The sequence below is a fragment of the Mus musculus genome, chromosome 3 (assembly GCF_000001635.26).
Source record: "Mus musculus strain C57BL/6J chromosome 3, GRCm38.p6 C57BL/6J".
NCBI lineage: Eukaryota > Metazoa > Chordata > Mammalia > Rodentia > Muridae > Mus > Mus musculus.
The window spans coordinates 85,041,463-85,057,943 of record NC_000069.6 but is presented as its reverse complement, the minus strand read 5'-3'; the positions used below and the strand labels follow the sequence as shown (position 1 = coordinate 85,057,943).

General features: G+C 42.8%; 1 long non-coding RNA gene across 3 annotated transcripts in view; it reads right to left on the bottom strand.

Annotated features, from left to right (window-relative positions):
* The window catches only part of Gm30991, a 58,757-nt gene extending 49,953 nt beyond the window's left edge, over positions 1–8,804 (bottom strand). For 2 of the 3 annotated variants that reach the window (XR_375761.3, XR_001783865.1), the window contains exon 1: positions 8,380–8,791. This is a non-coding gene — a long non-coding RNA (predicted gene, 30991). Of the gene's footprint in view, positions 1–8,379 lie in introns of all 3 variants that reach the window. The other variant, XR_867400.2, reaches the window with a different exon arrangement.
* Between the last annotated feature and the right edge of the window lie 7,677 nt (positions 8,805–16,481).

Sequence of the window (16,481 nt, the reverse complement as noted above, 5' to 3'; positions counted from 1 at the left end):
ATATTAGACTCAACTTTCACAGATAACTATCTCCCCACCCCAAACCACCTACTTTACTATGAGGAATACAGAGAGAGAGCACACTCAGGCTCCGGGGAATTTCCATATTGGATGGAATGGGTTAGGAAAAAAACACTTAACAAAGAGTCGTTAAAAAGATGGTTCCAGTGGTGGTGTTAGAGTAGTGGAGACAGTAACAATGGCAATGGAGATAGTAACGATAATAAAGGTGATGGTGGTGGAGATGGTGGTGGTTGATAATAAAGGCAATGATGGTAGTGACAGCAGTGGAGGTGATGGAGATGGTGAAATCAGAAGGAAAATAAGTCACACATAATATGGGATATTTCGAAACAAGGGCTCCAAATGCAGTTCAGTTGGAGAGTGTGTTCTTAGTGAAGGAACTAAGCTTCAGTTTCCGACAAAATCACAATCACATGCTGCAACAAGTCTCAAGGGAGGTTTGTTAGAAGGGACGCAGAGGCTGCCTCTGGGGAGGAAGCGAAAGAAGAGGGAGGGAGGAAAAACATAGCTCTTTTAACGGGACCACAGCACATGCAGGAGAGGACATTTCTTCAGGGGCAACCATAGGAATGTGTTGCCTCTGAGCAGCTAATGATGTGCTTTGTTGTCAATGGTTGTCTGATGGCTCCATCGACTCAAGGCAGGGCTAGCCTGGGAGGTTGCCTGATTGATAGTGCCCTTGTCACCAGGCAGGGCTGACAGCAGAGATTGCCTGATTGCTAACATTTAGCACACTTAAGACTCTGAGTTCAACACCCAGCAGCAGTAACAAAATAAAAGTTAAAGTAGCCTTGCTTAAGAATTCAGTAAGAGAACCACAAACTAGTTGAGCCCTTCCATGTCTTCCTTCCCATTACACCCAGAGTTTATTCTCCAGGTGCCAGAGTCATTTCAGGATCTAAACTAAGAAAAGGCTCCACGCAGAGGTTGACCCTTACTCCTTCCAGACATCACCCAGGAGAGCAACTTGTAGTTTGCTAATAAGTTTACTGCCCTAGCTATTAGTAACACTTTCCTGATGATCTTGACACCCCTTTCCTCTGACCCACACAATACTAAATCATTAAGACCCAAATGCAAGCCAACTAAACACTGAAAGGGGGGAAAGTAGCGAATATAAAGAGTGTCACAAATGTTGCCTTTATTGATTATATCATTGGTAAGAGTTTCCACAGACATCCAGTCACTCAGTCAGTGAGTCTGTCAATGAAGCCTCAGTAGTCCTCGTTCATTCAGGTAGCTCCTCCTAGCATTGTGTGCAAGGGAAATAGGAAGCCAAAGACTCCCGCCTTTCTCCCAGGAACCTAGACTCTGTAAGAGCTATTTGTCTATTCTTTACCCAGTACACTGCTAGCCTTGTTATTGTAGATTGATAGTCTTGACAACAGAGAATGTTTGTTTTCCAGCTTTGTTCTTCTCCTCCAATAGCATGTTGACTAGTCTGAGTCCTTGGATTCTCCATAGAAACTTTAAAATCAGTGTCTTGGTAACCACAGACAACTTTCTGGGGCTTTGATTGAGATTATATTGAGCCTAGAGAGAACTGTGGAAAGAACACAGATCTTGAAAATATTGACTATTTATGTTTAAGGATGGTCTCTGCTTTTACATGGTTTTTGCTTGATTCAATTAATCTTGCACATTTTGTTGACTTTATACATAAGCATTTCATTTAGGATGCTGCTGTAAATAACAATAAATATTTAATTTTAAATTTCATTTAAATTTTTGATTTGTAATTGATGATAATATATTTTTGAAAGTGGCTGGTTTTTACACATCAGCCGTGTCACTTCAGCTCTAGAGGTGTTTGTTGATTTGCTAGGTTTTCTACATAAATGAGTATGTCATCTATAAACAAAGACAGGTTTTTTTCTCTTCCTATCTAATCAGTATACTTTTAATTCAGTAATTTTTAATTTTGGTCTTATGGCATTAGCTAGAGTTTATAGGAACATTTTGAAAAGGAACAGTGAGCAAGAGGGACATCCTTGTACTTAGTGAAAAAGACTCAAGTTTCTTATTTTGAGTATGATATTAGCTATTGGCTTTTTTGCCCATCTTCTTTATTCCTAGAGGAAGTTTCCCTTCATTCCTAGTTTACTATGAGGTTTTTTTTTTTTTTTTTTTTAGGAAAAAAACATGAAGAAATGTTTCATTTTGTTAGATTCTTCTCCTACCTCTGCTGGTAGAGTTGTATAGCTTTTCAGTCTTCTGGTATGATAGATTGTAGCTATTGACCTGTTCAGTTGACCAGTCTTATATTCTTAGGACCAATCTCATTTGATTATGGCTTACAGTTATTGTTTACATGTTGTTGGATTTAAGTTGCCTAGATTTAGTTGATTACATCATTGATAGTTGAGATACAGATGTTAGTCTTCCATTTTCTTTTCATACACGCCTTTTAAACATTAGTATATGTCTGGCTTCAGGGAGCCACTTAGGGAGTATGCACTCAACTGCTAGGCTCTAAAACTGTAGAGAACGCACAGTATAACATCTTCTTTATATGGCTGGTAGGATTCACTCGTGAACCCATTTGGGCCTTGTACTTTTTGTTTTGTAATGTTTTCCATTACTGATTCGATTTCGTCACTGGCTATAGCCCATTCATAGTATATGTATCTTTTTCTGTGAGTTTCTGCAGTGTGTGTCCTTCAAAACATTGGTCCTTATTACCTGGGCTAGCAGGTATTTGTATAGAAATAGTTGTCTGTGGTTCTTTTTTAAATTAACCATTTGTTGTCTGTGAGATCTGTAATGATATCCCATCTTTCATTATTGGTATTGGCAATTTATCTCACCTCTCTTTTTAGACTTATTAATCTTATGCATGTATTCAAAGAGCTAGGACTTTTGTTTGTTTGTTTCATTGATCTTTCTTTAATGATCTCCTAATTTTAATTTCTACTCTAATTCCAATCATTTCTTTCTTTCTTCCTCCTCTGTGTTCTGCTTTTCTTGTAGAACTTTACTGTTCCTAGTGTCTACAATGGAAACTCAGATAATTGCATTCACTCCTTAAACAATCTCCCTGGTAAGCGCTGTTTGGCTGCGACCTGAAACCTTTAACAATTTATACTTTGTTTCCACTTAGTTCAAAATGTTTTTAAATTTCTGTTGAGAGTTATTCCATGCCCTGTGTGCTGGTAAAGAAGAATGCTTAATTTTTATGTACTTGGAAACTTTCCGGTTGTCTTTTTGATATTGACTTCTAATTTAACTCCATTGTAGACTAAAAGTACACATTGTGTGACAGTTATTTTACATTGTCAGTGCACATTTTGTAGCCCAGGATTTGGCCCATCTTGGTGAATGTCTCATGTGAACCTGAAAAGAGGATGCACCCTGTTGTTACAGGAGGGTGTACTTCCAGACATGATCGGCAGTGTTGGAAATGAATCCTCTAGATTTATTGCTAATTTGTATTTTTTACCCTTGCTTTTATTTCCACTTTTATTGTCAAGTGTTGCCTCTTATTATTTTAATTTAATTGAACATTTCTATATTATTCCATTTTCTGTTTTTAAAGTATTTATTTATTTTCATTCATCTGTATGTATATGCATACACGCATGCATCCTCTGTCCATGGAGGCCAGAAGAGGCTGTTGGATCCCATGGAGCTCGAGTTGCAGGTGAACAGCTCAATATGGGTGTTGGGAACCAAACTTGGATCCTCTGCAAGAGCAATGGTGTCCTAAACCACTGAGCTATCTCTCTAACCCCCCTCTCCTTTCTTACTGTATAGTTAGGTTTTATTCTTTTACTTTGTAGTAACTGTCCTAAAATTTGCACTGTGCATTTACAATTATCCCCCTTAAACAACACTATTCCAATCTCAAAAACTACCACATCACCTCATAGGTTGTGTGGGTGCCTGTGATAACAAGATCTTCCTAATTCTTCTTTCTTGCTTCTTATAACATGATTTTTTTCTTCTCTCTTCTTGCATGGTTGCTTGAAATTATGAATTAGGTATACAGCTTGCCTTTGGTGCTCACTGTTGATCTAGATGACCTCTAATCCAGCACTGATACACTGTGCAATTTTTAGACGGATTAATTAAGAGTTGACAAGAGGAGCTAGTTGAACTCGTTTGGGCTCAAGGCTTTGACCTCTGGCCAGGACCAGCCAACTTTTAGCAGGAAGTCCCACCCACCAGAGGGAGACGCTGCAGGGAGAAGAGATGAGTTCTGCAGAAATGGGCCATGGCACTGCCTCAAACAGTTTCCAAAACAGATTCTAGCAATGCTGAGTCACTAAAGAATCATTTTCAAGGCTACTGGTGCCCATTCCTGGGGCTCCTGTTAGATCTTTCCTGGCCAGTCTATACACGATGATTGTTTCCTGGGCACTTTGATATTCCTGGCATGGTGTTTTTAAAGTGAATTTATTTCCAGAAAGACATTAATTGAAGATGATATTTGAGTAAAAGGACTCACTCTGGGTTTTGTTGTTGTTTTTTACTTACCAACAATGAAAATTTTTTTCTTTGTCTTTTGGGGTGGCAAAACCAAATTTTCAAAATGTCTACTCTCTGCTGGATGTACGACTCTCGGCTAATCTGAAACAAACGTCCATTTCATGGTCCATGTGTGAACTCCAAAATCACCATGATTTTTCCTTTCCCTTTGCTTATTATTTCTTGGTCCTTCTCAGGCTGCCTCGTTGATCTTGGTCATTCCCCTCCTCTGGACCCTGGCTCCATTATATTCCTCCATTCTCCGGTGACATCTCCTGCTGCTTCCCTTGTTCTTCCCCAGCATCCCTACCTAGTATCCACCCAGGACTTGGCTTCTCTTCTGTGTCTCTAAGCCATCCACTCCAAACCTTGCCTGTGTGTAAGTGACACACAAAATCCTCATCCCAGCTTGGCCCTTCCTCTGAACTCCATGTGACTCTCCATCTGTCTGTTACCTTCATGTCTAGTGAGCATCTCAAACTGAACCCTCGATGCTCCCAACTACTGACCTGCCCCTCAGGAAGCTTCCCTCTCTTCCTTAGAGCTGCACCATTGCTGTTGTTCAGGCCAATATCTTCCTCATCTGTGCCTCCTTCCTCCGGAACCCATCCCACTTGTTAGCAGCACCTGCTGGCAGTCCCTCCTACAGAGGAAGACTGTCACTGCTGCCATCATCCACTGCCACCATTTTGGTGTATAATGAACTCTTGGATGCTCCCCTGCTTCCACCTCTCACCATACAATAGGCAGGGTAAGCCTGCTGTAACACGCCAGAGATGAGTTTACTTCTCTGTTCTCTTATGGTGACCCCTGACTTTGACCTAAATGTCCTGCCAGGACCTGACCTCTAGCCTGCCATTGTGTTTTGCTTTTTCTTTACAGAATACCTAAAAGACTTGGCATGGCAAATTATCTCCTTTGCCTTGTGCTTCCCTTATCTAGAACATAAGGGTCTTGAAGGTAGAAGCTGTCTCTTTGGTTCAATGTCATTTCTCAGCAGTTAGAATGGTACAACAATTCTGATAAATTAACGAGTAGCAGGTGTTCTGTAATGTGAGTCAAAGGACAAGGACCAAGGACAAGTGAGTGATGAAATCAATTAACACATGACACATGCCTGCATGATGTTCTACTTTCAACCTTGGGAATCCAGGATTTAACCTCTTTGCTTGGACTAACATGAAGGAGAGAAGGCATTAATGAAAGAATGGTTTAATGTTTACTCTCCTTCTCTTGCCTGTGCATTTCTGCATCCAGTCCTATTTACTGATGGATGTGCTAAGCCCAAAGCACACACTCATGATCTCCCATAGGCTACAGTCTACCCAGAATTCATGCCAATAAATGACATTAGAGATGGATAGGGGTTATCTTAGTTAGGGTTGCTATTGCTGTGATAGAACACATGACCAAAGCAACTGGAAGTGGAAAGGGCTTATTTGGGTCACACTTCCATGTCACTGTTCATCATTGAAGGAGTCAGGACAGGGACCAAAACAGACCAGAAACTTGGAAGTAGTGGCTGATGCAGGAGCACAGAGGAGTGCTGCTTAGTGACTTGCTCCTTATTGATTTGCTCAGTTTCCCTGGAAATCCAAGAGCACCAGCCCAGGGATGGTCTCATACACAATGGGCTAGGACCTCCCACATCAATCACTAATTAAGAGAATGCCTTGTTGGCCTATCTATCAGCCCCTATGTTATGGAATCATTTTCTCAACTGTGGGTCCATGGTTTCCAATGACTGCATCAAGTTGTATCAAGTTGACATAAAACAAGCCAGGACAGGGACAGAGGCTGAAGGGTTTCTGAGCACCATGAAAAGGTGGGAAAGTCATGAGAGACCAAGAAGGTTTTGTCTGTGGGGTTGCAAATGAGATTGGTCTTGGAATGATAAAAAGAAATTCTTCATGGTGGCAAAGATAAAATAGAATATGTGGAAACAGAATAGGAGAGACAGAAGACAGCAGTGCACTGCTGAAGGCCGTCCAGGCATTGACACATCCTGAGTTCAGAACAAGAGTCAGAGTTAGCTCTGAGACACAAAGCTAGAGAGGCCAGCAAGGGAGGCTAGCAAAGGGCTTGCCTACAGGATAGCAGGCATGCTCATGTTCTCCAACAATGTGAAGGATTAAGTAGATTACAAGGACAAGGAAAGAATGCCATGTAAACCCATGAGTGGGATGGGAGCAGCCCTATGTGTGGGGTCCTGTCCGGGCTGGAAGCAGAAGCAGTGCCCACGCTCCTAGTTTTGAGCTGGTGGCAGAAAGGAATCAGGAAGTGACACGGCATCCCTTGGAACACAAATGGGAGAGCCAGGTGGACAGGAAGGATGAGGCTTTCCTGAGAGAGGAACAAGAGGTTTCAAAGTCGGGGTGTGAAAAGATGCGGGCACAGCTGAGTCCCCACCGCCCACATTAATACTCTGTCCTGAACCTTGAAGGGGCCGCCCAGATCCTTTCACTACTCCATATTGCAGAATCCTCCTTCTACTTGATCTCCTTTGTGGAGCCAGAGAAAAGCTGGAGGGCATCTTTGAGTGTGTCCAATCTGCCTTTTGACTCCCTTCTCAAATATCCTCAACAGTAGGAGAGAGAGCATGAACAATTTTTTTGACACTGCCCTTTATATTCTTTTTTTTTTTTAAGCTTACATTTGCATTCTGAGCAAAAAAAAAAAATACTAGCATTTGTTTTAATGTAAAAACTCAATTTTCCTTCAAAATTTTTATGTCATGTTGATCTTCCTCAGGAAGCTGCATCACCTCTGTTCCCTGCCACCTCACCCATGCCACACCCTCAGGTGTGACAGGACCTCAGGGAGCCCCCTTACAAACATAAGAGGACCCAGGGGCCAGTGAGAGGTGATGTCTGCCCAGATTGTAGCTAGGGAGGTACTGAGAAACCTGAACTTGGGCTGCAGCTCTACCTGGGCCCAGTGCTGGGCTCTGCTTATACCCGAGGCTATACTTCTCCCTGGACCCAGAGTCTCAGCACTCTCTGTGCTCAGACCCAGGCTCCCTACCCTTCCTTGGCCCTCTGCCTCCATTCGACACTGCAAATGCCTTCTTTCCTGCTGATTCTTATCTTCCTTCTGGTACCCTGATTCCACTGGCATTGTCCTGCTCTGGCTTCTTTATTCTTCCTATTAGAGATACGGGGCTCAGAGGCAGAGGGGACTGAAAGATGGGATCCTACAGGGACAGACAGTCACGTGAATGAGAGCAGGGCACAGCCTGCTTGCCAGACTCTGTGCTGAAGCATCTTGGCTCGTGCTTGTGAGGAGTGGCCCCTGGCAGCCTCAGATACAAGCTAAGGGTTATGAGGGCTTTCGGGGATGTTCTTCATTAATTAATGTCTTTGCCTCCTGAAGGCACTCAGATCTTCCTAAGGTCTGCCTGCAGTAGAGCAGAGGAACCAACTGTCCTGCCCTGTCCTAGAAAAGCCTCCAGTGCCTGTCCATCATCTGTGTCTCCAGCAGCACCACCCCCACCCTGAGTGGACATACCCAGACTTCCCTTCCACAAGGCAGAGAGCTGCTGTTTGGAAAAAGCCAGAGTCATTCTGCAGTCCCCTGAGCCAGGCCACTGCAGTAAGAATGGCTAACAAGCTTGTAGTCAGTCTGTCTTTAAAACAAACCTGACGTGGGCTTCCCCCCTGCCTAAAATCTGTCGGCAGCCACTACTGTTCCCAAGATAAAAACATCTCCTTAAAAGGAAGATTAGGGGCTCCATCTGTCCCAACTTTCTCATTCGAGACTCCACCCGCTCCTCTCTAACCACTCTGCCCACCCCAGCTTCAGAGGTCCTAACCATTTCTCCTGAGAGTCCATAGTTTGGTTGTAGGTTCTCAGAGCCCAGGACGTTCATTCACAAAATCAGGTACTCACGTTTATGTAAACCTTTGTACTGTGTGTCCCTCCCTCACGCAGAGCTGCCGGAGCCTCGTGTGTGGGGTCCACACGGGACTGGCTCATCTTCACAGCCTCTTCGTTGAACAGGCTGCCTAGAGTGTAGCTGATGCTTTTGTTGACTCAAAAAATGCAATTATCAATTAAAAAGGGACTGTGTCTTCTGAAGCCAAATATGAGTGCTCATGACCCAAGAAGACAATTTAGATTACTCCAGATTCCATGGTCTATCATGATAACAGGCCAGGGAGGGGTTTACTGTAACAAAACAAGAAAGTCGTATTTTTAAAAACCCATTACTAAATACAGTGGCAGAAACATCAGGTAGGTGGCTTACAACAAAGGAGGGAAATCTCATGGACCTTGGATGACGTCTGGGGACATTTTTAGCCTTTTAGCTGGTGGAATACAGGATTCTGTTTCAACGTTCCAAATGATTTACGTAATGAATAGTCACCAAGATGTTAGGTCACATACTGAGCAGGCCAATGAATGGCTATTAATGGAGGCTAAAGACGAGTCCAAGATAATTTGACCCAACGTTTGCAATATCTCCACTTCTACTCAATACTGAAGGTCTCACCAGTCAATCAGCCTTGCAGAAGGCTCAGTGGAAGGTGCGGTTCTTCTTCCCAGGAACTTCTGTTCAGGCTTTATAAGAAGAAAAAAATGCTTAGCTGATAAACTAGATAATGAATAAATGTAAAACTGAAGATTCGGAAATTTTCAATGAAGAACTGGTGAATGAATAAACACAACTGCCATTGGCTCAGGAAGGTCACATGACCCAGGACTCAGCTGCCATTGGTTCAGAAAGGTCATAGGAACCAGGACTCAGCTTGGTCGAGGGATGCACTAGGGAGCATGTGTTCCAGGTGAGCAGTACTTGGCGGCACCACTTTATGTTGTTTCCTGTTATGTCATCCATGCCTACCCGCCCCCATGAGTGACACTGCTAGAAACTCTCCTGGACCCCTACTTCTCCCATTGTGTCTCTTATTTCTAGTACCAGAAAACCCTGTTTACCTCTTTCCAAGACATATTAAATTCTATCAGATACATAAAATCTGATAGAGTTTGTCACCAACAAGCTATCATAAAAGGAACTTTAAAAGATATACTTTGGAGACTGATAACATAGCTCAATTGGTAGAGTGCTTGACTCACATGCACAACACCCTGGGTTTCATCCCCAGCACGAAATAAAACAGGTGTGGCAGTTCACAGCTATAGTCCCAGCTTGTGGGAAGTAGATGCAGGAGGTCAGAAATGTAAGGTCTTTCCTGGTTACCGTTTGAGCCCAGGTTGGACTCTGTTATGGATTGAATGAGAATAGCTCCTATGGGCTAATATATCTGAATATTTGACTCCTGGTTGGTAGACTATTTAATTCTTATTAGGATGTTGGCCTTATTAGAGGAGATGTGCCCTTGAGGGTGGGATTGAGATTTCAAAAGACCATACCAGGCCCACTCTCCTCTACCTCTCTGTCTTTCTGTCTCCTGTCTGCAGTTGATGACGTAAGCTCTCAGCTACAGCTCTAGTGCGCAATACCTTCCTGCCCACAGCCCTGCTTCCCACCATGACAGCTGTATACTAACACTCTGAAACTGTAAGCAAGCCCCAAGTTAGATGTTTCCTTCTGCCACTTGCTTTGGTCATGGTGTCTCTTCACAGCAATAGAACAGTAACTAAGACAGACCTTTTCCCAAAAATTTAAATTAAAAAAAATGTAAAGGATATACTTTGGGGAGGAAGAGAGAATTGTCCCAGAAAGAAAAGTTAATATGATAAAGAAACAAACAACAGCATCAAAAAGAATGAAGTTCTAGGGATAAATTTGATCAAGGAAATGAAGGCCTTTACACTGAAGACTATAAAACATTAATGAGATCAACTGAAGGCATAAACAGGAAGCTATTGCAGATGCTGAGACTGAAAGAAGTAATGCTGTGGTCCCTATCAAAATCCCAATGAAGTTCTGCAAGATAGAAAAAAACAAACAAACAAACAAACAAACAAACAAAAAAAAAAAACAAGCCAAAACCACAAAAGAACTCACGTGAAAGGAGCCCTGGTAGTTGGAAGTGACAGCATGCAGAAAAAGGAAAGCTGAAGGTATCACGATTCTTGGCTTCAAAATATATTACAAAGCTATAGTAATCAAAATTATATGCGACTATCAAAGAAAAATGGACCAGTGGAACCAACTAGAAATTCCAGAAGCAAACAGTTCATACACAGTCAACTAGCTTTCAATAAAGTCACCAAAAATTACAGAGGTAGAGAGCTCTAGTGATTTCATCTGATATATAGCTGTTCTTCATCAGGGTGATATCCACTGTGGCAACTGTATGGACCTGCCTCAAAATTTGTAAAGCATGATTGCCATGGAATCCAGCAACCCCACTACTAAGTGCACGCTGAAAGGAGAGTTGCTGTCTCCCAGGTCCACTCCAGGATTATTCGGTCAATGAACAATCTTACAAAGGATGAATATAGTACAAGCAGAGCTATATTGGCCTGTGTTGTGGGACAAGTGGAATTGTATCACCAGACAAAAACTGGGAAGGTTGAGTGGATTCAGAAACCCCAGTGAATCCTCATAACTGAGAATGGTAGGCGTTTCAACTACTCCTGAGCCAGTCCTGTCCTAGAGCATGTGACCACAACACCCCACATGGGGATCTTGACAGCTAGATAGCATAGAACACAGAGTTCTCCATGCTAATTAAATATCTAGATGGGCCCTGAGGGTTTATCCAATAAGCCTCCCTTCTCAGACATTCCTTCCTGCAAAAGGTATTTGACCTCTGGTCCACTCTGAGTAAGTCGAATTACCCATTTTCCACAATGAACAATGAATAAACAGTTTGGACAAGCAAAGACTATCTCTGTCATCAAGAACTGCCATAGAGGGAAGCCTTCATCATACAGACCCGAGCTGCCTAAGTCTCCATCATACAGAAACTAAGCTGCAGAAGGCTCCTCTGCCCTCTGGACTCAGACACTCAGTTGAGCTAAGCTGGAATCCGTGTGGTTTGGGAACCCCTGCCTCCTCGGCCTCAGCCTGCTCTGCCATCCTTTCTCCCCCGCCTCCCCGGGCTGGGGCCCCCATCTTAGGCTATACTCCACTACTTCTCACCCCCATGGCAATGGTGGTGAGGACAGAATGTACCCCAGCACTGGTTTAGTCTGCCCAAGAGCTTTTCATACACCCAGCAGAGAGGCAGAAAGCAGAACCACACTATGAGTGAGCTTTTATGCCAGGAACACAGCCATTTTCACTACTGCTGTTCTGGAATGGCTGCTTCCAGCCTCCCCCACCCCCACCCCCAGTGAATGGTAGAAAGTTATTCATCCTTGAAAAAGAGGAATGCAAGGGCTGAGGAGGTGTTTCTGTGACTGAAATGATTGCCGTGCAAGCATGACATGAACTCCGATCCCCATAGCTCACTCAGAGCCTGGTGCAGCAGTCAGACACTTATGGACTCTCCATGCTGCTTTGTCAAGATGGCATGTGGAAACAAAAGGATGCTGGAGCCCACAGGCCAGCTACCCTGGCCTGTACAACACAAACAGTAAAAGACCCTGTCAAACAAGGAGCAAGGTAAGGCAAAGCCAACACCTGAGTGGACACCCTCGTTCTACAAACACATATACATTAAGATTGTGTGGGTGTGTATGTGTGTGTGTGTATGTGTGTATATGAAATCCTTGCAACTTGTGAAAATATGAACGAGACTGAAGGGCATAATAACGTTGTGTGATAAAAGCCAGTCTCCACAATACAAACATTACCTGCTTCACACCCATGCAGCGTCTAAAACAATTGAACTCACAGGAACTCATAGAGAAGAGTAGTTATAAGCGCTCTGGAGCTGGGACCCATAAAGCTGTTGGTCACAGGGCACACATTTGTAACCCTCCTGCCTGGTGTTTCTGCCATTGTATTTTAAAACTGTCTTTATGGCCTTCACATTCTCTTACCGTGAACCCTTCATCAGATGCTTACTTGCCATGATAGACCATGGAATTTGAAGTAATCTAAATTGTCTTCCTGGGTCACGGTGCCTCATATTTAGCTTCAGAATAAACTGTCTCTTTGAGTTGGGAATTGTGTTTTTGAATCAACAAACACATCTATATGCCAGGCAACGTGTTAGGTGAGCAGACTGTAAAACCAAACAAACTCTGCATGGACTCCATCCAAGAGGCCATAGCTCCTCTATCGGGGAGCTGATGTTTAAATAATGTTAATATTTAACATGAATGGTAATGTTAATTATTATGATTGTTAGTTTATAATAATCATGACGCATTTCACTGACTGGGGGGAAATAACTTGGATCTTGTATAAACTCGTAAAGAAGCATCAAATATATAAACCAAATCTGGCAGAATTACAAGGGAGGATTGACAACTTGTTTTGTTTTCTTCAGAGTAGTAGAAGGCTTGACATGTTTATGTGAAACTTATACATCAAAGAGATTAAAACTTACAAAGGACACAGAGAATCTGACAGTGCAATGACACCTTGGTATTTTTGCTTCTGTTTTTAGACAGGGCGTCTCTATGTATCCCAGGCTGGCCTGGAACTCACTGTGTACCCCAGATTCCTACCCAAATCTCAAGCATCCCAAGTGCTGAAATTACAGTGTGTGCCCAATTTCCCATTGATCATTGTCAGAGGTGCAGCAACTGTCACCCATGCATAAAGATAGCAGTACAGGAGTCCTTCAAATCAAAGCAGGGAACAGCATCAGTGATGTTTTCTTGTCTTCTTGGAATTTTGCCTCAAATTGGATTTTCTTGTCTCTCTTTTTATGGGAAAGGTTCCTACCACATTCTGTCCACTGGAAAGTGAGATACTGCATAGGGCCAAAAAGATACATATATTTCTAACAGCTATACCAAATAATTTAGAGGAACAAAAATTTCCCTGGAGCCAATTCTAAACAGCACTATAAAACCAAGAGCCTCCAGAATGTCCCCAATGTCCCCAGATTCACAGTGACAGAACCCTATGGTACAATGCAAACTGGCAGGAAGCAGAGTGTGGAGAGCTAAGGAAAGCATGTTCTCTTTGTTGGTGGTGATATCACACACACACACACACACACACACACACAGAGAGAGAGAGAGAGAGAGAGAGAGAGAGAGAGAGAGAGAGAGAGAGAGAGAGAGAGAGAGAACCAAAGGGGTGGGAGTCAGGTCATTCCAGATAGGCTCTGTCTTTAGTACCTGACTGCCCCCAGTCAGCAGTTGGTTTCAGGTAAGTTACATTCTATGTTTCTCACCCCCAGGCTGTCTAACTCCCCCAACCCTGTTTCTTTGCAAAGAAAACTGCTAGTTATTTCTCACTTGCAGGGTTGAGTTTTGAGGACATGGATCAGTAGGTGGATTTTAAATCGGATCTACATCCTGGCACTTCTTTATCCTGAAATATAACAGTTGCTGTCCTTTATTTATTGGACTTCCTGACTATGTAAGACATTTTAATTACAGTGCCATCATAGACTATGTTAGATATGGCTCTTCTTCTGGTTAAAAATAGTGTGTGCAATGCGGCTGGCTTCAGAGATGCTGCATCTGGGCAGATGACACTGTCAGGGGGATGTGAACCAGGGAAAAGAAATACATCTGCTGATCATTGCAACCCACTGTATAACCCTTATAGCTGCACTGCTCAAGTCAAGACAGTAGAGGTGAGTCACACGGTCTCCCTGAGGCTTCGGAAAATGAGCGTGTTTAACCAAGGATTCGCACATAAGGCTGTGCGCCATGCAGAGGCTTCTGCAAACACCTGAATTGCGAAGAAGCTTGAGACTGCAGAAAGCATGAGTTTGAGCAGAAGTCTGGCCTCGGCTTGTTCCAGGAACTGCCTCTCCCCAAAACTGTCCTGTTATTCCTTCACTGCCATTGGTTGGGCTCAGTTCCTAGAGAAACTTATTAGATGACCAACCTTAAAACACTAGCAATTTCCAGAATCTGGAGAGTTCGTGTTCTGCCCATATGTGTGTCTCTTTATAGGCGTGCTTTAGGGCACATTCAAGATGCTTGGATCATGTTCAAACCTGATTGATAAAGCTCTGAAGAGAAAACACTATCTGTCTTTTTCCTTTTGAGATTAAATTAAGAGTGGCCTTTAAAATACCTGCTTTACAGACCAGCACTACCAACTTTGTATTTTCCCTTTTCAATAGTGGATTGCCTTTAGCTAGTCTCTAGTATTAATTCAGATATAAAACCTCTACCCTGGAAGACACCAGGAGGACTACTCTTTAAAACAGCATCCATGACAGATTTCTTTCTAGATTAGGCAAAAAAAAAAAAAAAAAAAAAAAAAGAAAGAAAAAAAAAAGAAAAAAATACTAAATGTTTACTATAAAAATATTGTTGAAAACAGAAAATTAGGAACAATAAATATGCCACCCACAGTCTTTCGATTTCTGTCTTCTTATCTGGGCATTAACAATTAAGATTAAATCATATGTATGCATTTGTGCATATGAAACAGCCTAAAATTTTTCATTGTGTATGGTAGCCATTTTCATACTATTAAATATTGCCTGGTATGCACCTTTTCATAGCTGTATACTACTGCATCACATGAATGCACATTAATGTTTAGGGCAGACCCTAAGTACATGTTAGTCTGCTATAAACGCCCACCATGATGAGCTCCCTCTCCACAAACCCAATAGCAACAGGACCAACCCACAATGGATGAATGAAATGTCTTAAATTATCCATTAGTATAAATCACCAAATTATAATTGCCTTTGTATGAAGAACCAACTTTGCATTCTTGTCTATGTGTATTAATTATTTAATATCCCACTGAGTTCAGTTTTCCAGAACTTCATTTTATTTACAGTGTCTACATCTGTGGATGGGCTGTTCCTAAAGCCCACAGGGAATGCTGCACACAAAATGACTGAGTTCCACATCAAGGAGAGAGCCGACTCAGGGAAGGCGATCTAATCCAATGGCCTTAGATCCTACAGGGAAGCAGTCTCAGTACCACGTGTATTAATACCGTGATTGACGCAGGTCCTCTGAAGAATGCAAAACCAAAGTTATCCGATTGGCATTGGGATTAGGACAACTGTTCCATTATTGTATGTAAACTCCTGCTATAAATAACCTGACAGTATCCATCTGCATGGGATGCAGGGAAGGAGGAAACATGCAAAGTGAAGACCAAAATAGACCTGGGATCCATCTGGTGTACTCTTTCCATGGAGCCCCAAACAGATGGTCCAAATTCCCAAGATATACCTGCCTAATGCCATGGGGGGGGGCAGTATAGAGGGGCTGGGGCAGGATTCCTTTCAGCAAGTGGCCAGTCCAAAGAGAAAAAAAGGAAAAGAAGGAAAGAAAAGAAAATCCAGTCACTAGTTTCTTGAACATCTGACATGTTCCAGACACTGTTCTGGAACCCAAGAATCCAATCATAAAGATGAAAGACAAGTTCATGATCTAGAGGAAGCTATTAATTTCCCTTCCCATTTTGCCAGTTTTTCTTCCTCCCTGACCTCCTAGCTTTTCTCTGACCCCTAGTCACATTGCTCAGACAGAGTGGCCTGCCTTTCCCTGTATTGGGACTTGAGTCAATGTCCTCAAAGGCCCAGTTATTGAAAGTCTGGCCATGTCATTACTGATGTGAGATTTTAGCCTTGACTGTGGTGGTGTCATATTGGATGGAGAACAAGTCTGGTGGTGTGGGACAGTTGCCAGTACTTGCTCATGGATTGTGCCACCTTTGAAACCTGTCGAAGAGTGTGACCCTAGTAGATACTACAGAGTTTTAAGCACTATAGTGACGTGGTCTGTCCTGAACGAAACTTTATACTTGAACACAGACACTGCAAGTGGACGTTAGCGCACATGCTCTGTGGTGTGCAGAAGCCCGGCTGGAGGCTAGCTGGTCAGGACAGCGAGGGTCAGTGGAGCAGCTGTCTGACGGTGGGTTCTGATACGCTAGAGTTACAGACTGAAACATGGGGCAGTCAGCATCAGCAGCCTTAAGGTGGTTGTGACCTTCCTGTGCTTGGGAATCTTAGTGGTTTCCTTTC